The sequence below is a fragment of the Tenrec ecaudatus genome, chromosome 14 (genome assembly GCF_050624435.1).
Source record: "Tenrec ecaudatus isolate mTenEca1 chromosome 14, mTenEca1.hap1, whole genome shotgun sequence".
Taxonomy (NCBI): Eukaryota; Metazoa; Chordata; class Mammalia; order Afrosoricida; family Tenrecidae; genus Tenrec; species Tenrec ecaudatus.
The window spans coordinates 96,633,987-96,641,427 of NC_134543.1; the positions used below are offsets into that span (position 1 = coordinate 96,633,987).

The following is a 7,441-nucleotide window of genomic DNA, read 5'->3' on the forward strand; positions in this document are numbered from 1 at the left end:
ACTTAGAATTAAATGCAGACTTTTTCCAACAACTTAACACACTGCACGAGCTCCTACTGGGGACCACTAGCTTCAAAATGCTCCCCAGACCTGCATTCAGGATAGCTTTGATCTGAACTATCCACCCAACCCTCCTCATAACCCCCCTACCACCACCACCACCACCATCAAGTAATGCTGCCATCGAACATTGAACTCCCCCTCCCCAGTTGGTCTCAGGTTGCCAACAAGGAACAGAGAGTAAGATGCAAAGCACCCACTCACCTCTGCCAGGTGGGAGAAGTAGAGGGGAAATAGAGCTGTATTGTTTATTTTACACGTCTATTAAAAAAACTTTCCCGGGTCACAGACCTCTGGATATCAGAATGGTGCTCCGAATAAAAGTGGTTTACACTGGCTTAAACAACTACTGGTCAAATAATAGGTCTTAGAAAGGGTAGAGCCAAGAACCAAGTCATGGCCAAGAGCCCTAGCCACAGGTAGAGGTATGAGGGGAGCTTTGAAAAGTCCATGGGGGGAAAAATGGAATTAAAAGATAATGGGATTTTCCCACAGACTCTTTGATGCCCCTTCATAGTTCCGGAGAAGCTCCATTTACTGGAGGTGTTTGTGTTTCCCGGAGCTCGCAGCAGCCATTGTGTAGATGGAGCGTGTAAGGAGCAAGGTGCTCCTTAGGGTGTCACAACCAGAGCCCACCCCATCCTCGTAGGCTGCCAAGATGGACACATTCTTGAGAATCGTGTCCCACAAATGAACTGCGAGGGGAGGCATTCTATGCAGGACTTCATATTCAAGAGGTCAGCTATTAATGGTTCTCTCCTCGGATCCACGAGCTCTAGTGACTTGCAATTTGCCAAAGTAGACATGTGAATCCTGCTCCCAACTCACCAGAGAGTCTATCCCACCACAGGTGTCTCCTCTTATAGCAGTTTCACTCGGCCATATTCATCATCACCTGGCTAAACTCTAGAACTCGTGAGAGTCAAGGAACTGCTGCTTCCCATGGGCTTTCAGTTGGACATCTTTCTTCCCTACTTAGGAGCTGACTTCTGCCTCCTGCGTGGGTCTGATTTCATTTTATGAGGTGATGCTGAGAGCCAGGACAGGTGTCTCTCGGTAGCACCTTGTACCAGAAGACAAAAACACCAGAATTCTTTTCCATGTGGAATACCTGACAATTGAGCATGATTTTGAGTTCTGAACTCAAATATTATGTGGTGTGTGTGTGTGTGATCAATTTAATTTGACATCTAATGTTTCGAAGAAAGGATAATTTTTTTAAAAGCATGTTGCATTTGGATTGTGGAAGTGTCTCAGTTATCTACTGCTGGTATAGTAGAAAGAACATAAATAGGTGGTTTTTAAAAAAAGAAATTTATTCTCTCACATTTCAGAAGGTTAGACTTTCAGATTCAAGGCATAAACTCTAAGAAAGGGCTTTCTCTCGCTATCGACTCTGGGGTGAAGGTCATTGTGTCCTTTAAATATCTGTTGACCCGGCATCTCTTGTAGCTCATCTCCATGTGTCCTGGTATCAATCCTTCCTTGGGTCTAGAAGGTTCTCAGTGCAGGGACCCAGGGTCCAAAGGATGTTCTCTACTCTTGGTTTTTCTTTCTTAAAGGTAGTCAGGTTCTTCCTTCTCTGGTTGTTTCTCTCTCCTTTTATCTCATCTAAGATAAAAATTTAAGTAGGCCACACCTCAGGGTAAGTTTCCTTACATGGATCAGAACTTTGACTTAATAAAGATGCTTTATCATGGTCCAGCCAATTTAACACATTGAGTGGGGGGGGGGAGCAGGGGGATAAAATAATCCATGACTGAAAGGCTGATTGTTTATATTGTCAACACAATTATTTCTGAAGATATATAACATATATGTGTGTGTGTGTGTGTGTATGTGTGTGTGTGTTATCAACTTGACTCCACCTCATGGCAAGCCCAGACATGCAGAGCAGAAAGGCTGCATAGGGTTTCCAAGATGGGTGACTTTTCAGAAGTGTTTTTCCAAACACGTCCATGAGTTGATGCCTCGGTGGACAGAGTAGAGCTGTCCCTTATGGTTTCTGAGGCTATGGCTCACTATGGAAGCAGACTGCTACATCTTTCTTCCACAGAGCGACTGGTGAGTTCAATCTGCCAAACTGCTAATTGGCAACTGAGAGCTTTAACCACTGGGGTCTCTCAAATTCACTCTTATCAAATCCATTCTGACTCATCTTGACCTGAGAGGACCGGGTAGATGGCCCCTGCGGGTTTCTGAGACTGACTTGTCAGAGGACTATGAAGTCTTCTCTTGCTCCCACAGAGGCTCTGGTAGTTGTAAGCTACTGACCTTTGGGTTAGTTGTCCCATGTGTGCCCACTGTGCCACCAGCAGTTGGTCGGATAAGAAAATTCCTTCATTTGATATTACTTGAATGTAAAATCCCAATCAACAGCCATGTAGTCAACAACATCCAGTAGTCAGGAAATCCAACAACATACTGCATGTGGGCCAGCCTGCTGCACAGGCCTCTTGGAAGTATCGAAAGGCAAAGAGGTCGCTTTGAAGATACTCCTGACCCAAGTGATGATTTTTCCACTCACCTTGTACTCATAAAGAATCTAGGCAATGGATGAAGGAGGGGGGAGATGATTTGATGCCTTTAAAATTGGCAAAAATATGAAATCTAGCGAGCATCGCCAGAAGAATGAACAAATACCTGTTGAAAGAAGTACAGACAGACTGCTCTTTGGAAATGAAGATGGAGCTCATTGGACATGGTATTCATAGGTATGCTTCAATTCCTGGAAAAGGATATCATGCTTGGGAAAGCACAGGGCCAGCCCAAAATCGGAAGGCACTCAACAAGATGGACTGACATGGTGGCTAGAACAATGGGCTCAAACAGGGCAACTATTGTGGGGATAGTGTGGGCAGGGATCTGTTCTGTTGCACATAGTGTGGCTACACAACATTGTTGTCATGGGAGAAAAAGAAAATCAACCTACAAATTCTCTTTGTGAGACTACTTCCTTTGAAAGAACAGCATCTATCGCTGGGTTGAACGTATGCTGCTCTGAAGTCGTTTAAAGATATTCAATATTCAGTTCTATGTCTATCCCCCATGCTTACATGAGAAGCTACCATATATACTCGAGTATGACGACCCGAATATCAGCTGAGGCATCTAATTTTACCACAAAAACTGCATTAAAAGTATGCTGAAAAACTCAGCTTGTACATGAGTATGTATGGTATTTGATTCCTGGGCTAGTGAATGTGACAGCTTGATTGCTAAGTCAGAAAGAAAGAAACTTTATTATTAAAGAAGTGAGATAGGGAAAAAAAGAAGTGAGATGTTCTTTTTTTTCTCATTAATGCTTACATTGTTTTGGAAGCAAGAAATTTAAAATGTAGTCTCTAATCAAAGATATTATATAAGGAATAGCAAATCTGGTAACGGAGACACCCAGGTTTCCTTTCAAATTAAAGTGTTTCATCTACAATCCTGATTAAAGGGACAGCTCTGGGCAACTAGGTTTTATGTCATATAATCCTTGCCTCTCACCTTCTCTCTCCCTATCTCTCTGTCCTTTATTGGGCACTAAGGTGAAGGTCAAGCCCATCAGCCAAGGGCAGCTGAATCACAAGATCACAAGCAACCTATGACATGTCCTGGCATGATAAAGTATCTGGGCCCATTATATTCTCTTAATAATCTGACTTGGAAAACAGCCACCAAGCAATTAGCTGTGGGAGTAGAAAGTGAAAGGTTGCACTGAAAACATCCAGGAGCTAAGGTCTAGGCCATAAGAGGGTGGAAGCCAAAGTAGGGCTTCTTAGATTGGAAGGCAATATCCACAAGCTGGACAGACCCACAGAAATAGACCCTGAGGTGGGCAGAGAATAAATGCACTGAGGGGTAGTCAGAAAGAGCTGCCTTGAACCACGGCAAGTCTCCAGTTCTAATTTTGCTTCTATCCCCTGGGAATTGCACGTTAAAACCATGAGCATAGCTCTCTGTTCCTTATAGCCAAAAAATATATGTGATATGACTTTTCAGCAATATAATTGTCTTATGTTGGAGGTGTTTGGTTTCGTTTTGTTGTTTCTTTGTCCTGATAGAAATGTTCTCCATCTGTTGATCTTTATATGTGTATTTGCTAAGCCAGCAAATTTCAGCAACTTCTCTATCTGGAATTAAGTCTCCCAATAGAAAAACTCTCTTGAACCAGGCCAGTCTACTCTGGAAAATGTGGATGCGGAGATGCTAGCAAAAGGTCAAGCCCCTAACTCATCTAATGATGATGAAAGTGCAACATGAAGGAAACAAGGATAAGAGGTGCACAAGGAACCAGACACCTGAAAGAGGTGCCAGAAAGGGTGCCCTTGCCTACACCACAGAGGTGTGTGCCTGGGTCCCGAGAGCAAGAGGAAATGAGTAACTAACTACGGTGAGGGCCTGGGCTTGCACGGAGCCATTGCCAGTTCCAACCATGCTGATAAAGATCGAGAGGCTCGGAGAGAGAGGCAAAGACTACCTAGAGCCGGAGAAGGAGCTTCGGGTTATGGGAGGAAGTTGAGGAAACACGGCTGCCTCTTGGCCAGGGAGTAAAGCTGAGCACCTTCCAGATTCTTGGTAAAAGAAGGAGGAGAACAGAAGTACCATAGGGAAGGAGTGTGGCTGCCTTGAGACAGAAACAATAGAAACCCTTTCATTTTTGATAGCAACCCCCAGTCCAAGTGTGAGCCCCTGTTTTCCTGAACCCCAGGTGGAATGCCACAGGAAATGGATGGGGTCATTAAGTAAGCACAAGTACAGGTTCACATTCACCATGGGCATACATTTTTAATAAACAAGCCAAAGCATCCCTACTTCTACCAACTTTGTCCTGAACCCACTAGATGGCTTTCTCATGGAAATTGAGGCCACTCCACATTGGTTTTTCCCACATTAAAACAGATCAAATCGCAATGGGAAAGCTCTCTCCTCCTCCTGAAGATGAATAGATCCATCCCAAGAGCTTGTCGTATTTGGAATCTGCTTCAGGGCGTTTCTTTTCATTGTTTGTTTTTGTTTTGTTTTTTCAGGGAGAGCGTGAACGCAGTCCCCCACTACCACAAATTATGCAGTTGAGTTTCCCACATTTGGGCAAATCGCAGGGGTCAGCACATCCGGAGTGCAATGGAGAAGCCTCGCCCTGGGAAAACCACCTTCATGATCATGGTATCTCTCCTGCCAGGTAAGTATAAGGGGCTTTTCTACAAACTCAATCTTCTTCCATATTGTTATATATAATGATAGGGAAATAGATCTATGTACATATATTTATAGGTTTAGTATTAAGGTAGCAGATGGATATTGGGCCTCCACTCCAGAACTCCTTCAATGCAAGAATACTTTGTTCTGTTAAACTGGCATCCATGATGCTCACCTTCACGCCACAATTGCTGAAGACAAAATGGGTGCATAAGCAAATGTAGTGAAGAAAGCTTATGGTGCCTGACTGTCAAAAGATATAGTATCTGGGATCCTAAAGGCTTGAGGATAAACAAGCAGCCATCTAGCTGAGAAACAACAAAGTCCACATGGAAGAAGCACACCAGCCTGTGTGATCATGAGGTTTCAATGGGATCAGATATCAGGTATCAAAGACCCAGAACACAAAATCATGTCAATGTGAATGAGGGGGAGTGCAGAGTGGAGATATCTGTAGACAATTGGACATCACCTTCTAGAAGGGTCACAAAAGACAAGCCAGTCAGGGTGTAGTATGGCACCAATGAAACATATGGCTTTCCCCTAGTTCTTTAATGCTTCCTCCACTCAATTATCATGACCCCAATTCTACCTTACAAATCTAGCTAGACCAGAGCATGTACATGGGTACAGAGAAGAGCTGGAAACACAGGGAATCCAGGACAGATAAACCCCTCAGGACCAATGATGAGCATAGTGATACCAGGAGGGTAAGGAGAATGGTAGGGGGAGAAAGGGGGAACCAATCCCAATGATATACATATAACTCCATCCCAGGGGGATGGACAACAGAAAAGTGGGTGAAGAGAGACATTGGTCAGTGTAAGACATGAAAAAATAATAATAATTTATAAATTATCAAGGACTCATGAGTGAGGAAGGGTGGGGAAGGGAGGGGAAAAATGAGTAGCTGATACCAAGGGCTCAAGTAGAAAGAAACTTTTTTGGAAAGGATGATGACATAGGTACAAATGTGGTTGATACAATGGATACATGGGTGGATTATGATAAGAGCTTTACAAGCTCCAATAAATTATTTTTTAATTAAAAAATAACTAAAATAAGTAATGGAATACTTTTCTTGACCTTGTAAGGCATAGATCCAGTTCTGGTTCTCTGATAAGTGAGAGCTTGTCAAGATTCAATCTACTGTTTAAATTTGTCATTTTCTGCCTATCGTAGGAGAAATACCTAGTGGCCAAGTCTGCTGCCTGTTGGATGGGAAATAACTTACTCATATTAGCCGAGCATTTTAGAATTCACTAAATGCCTTACCATGGGTTTCTTTTGATCAGCATCACTGACCTGAGGAGTGGGTAGGGCCAGCATTACCAACATTGTTCCCGTATCACACACGAGGTTGGTTAGCTTCAGACAGGTCATGTGACTTTTCCTAGTTCCCATATAAGGGACAGGCTTGGGTCTCAAACCTTCCAAATTTCAGTCAACCCCTTTTGTCCACACTGTTGCTGTTAAGTGCTATAGAGTATGTGCCAACTCATAACAACCCTATATACAACGGAATGAAAGGCTGCCTACACTGCCCAGTCCTATGCCATCACCACAATTATCATGTGTGAGCCCATAGTTGCAGCCACTGTGTCAAGCCATCTCATCGAGGGCCTTCCTCTTTTTCTTCTGACCTAATTTTTATCTAGTGGTGTAGTGGTCAAGCACTGGGCTGCTGTATGCATGGTCAGCAGTTCAAAACCACCAGCAGCTCCCCCAGGAGAAAGACTGGGCTTCCTACTTCCGTAAAGAGTTACCGTCTTGGAAATCCACAGGGGAGTTACTGTGAGTCTGGATTGACTTGATGGCGGTGAGGTCAGCTTTGGTTTTGGGAATTTTACCAAGCATGATGCTATTCTCCATGGGTTAGTGCTTCCTGCCTGATGACGTGTCCAAAGTCTGTGAGAAGTCTCACTGTCCTCACATCTGAGCAGCATTGTGGTTGTATTTCTACCAACGCAGATTTGTTTTTCTGGCAGTTCACAGTAAACTTAATATTTTTCACCAACACAATAATTCAAAGACATCAATTCTTCATCGATCATTTTGCAAAATGACCCAATAGTAATGCCATTAACTTATTTAAACATTGAAGGCTTTTCCATCGTTCCAAGACTCATTGTAAACCATGTTAACCCAAAGAAAAGAACTTTATAACTTATTCTGTGACTTCGAACTGGTCGTGCCA

At 43.3% G+C, this 7,441-nt stretch overlaps 1 non-coding gene across 1 annotated transcript; it reads right to left on the reverse strand.

Annotated features, from left to right (window-relative positions):
* Positions 1 to 5,071: 5,071 nt before the first annotated feature.
* Positions 5,072 to 5,235, reverse strand: LOC142427125 (U1 spliceosomal RNA). The gene has a single exon (XR_012779945.1). It is a non-coding gene; the product is annotated as a U1 spliceosomal RNA (small nuclear RNA).
* Between the last annotated feature and the right edge of the window lie 2,206 nt (positions 5,236 to 7,441).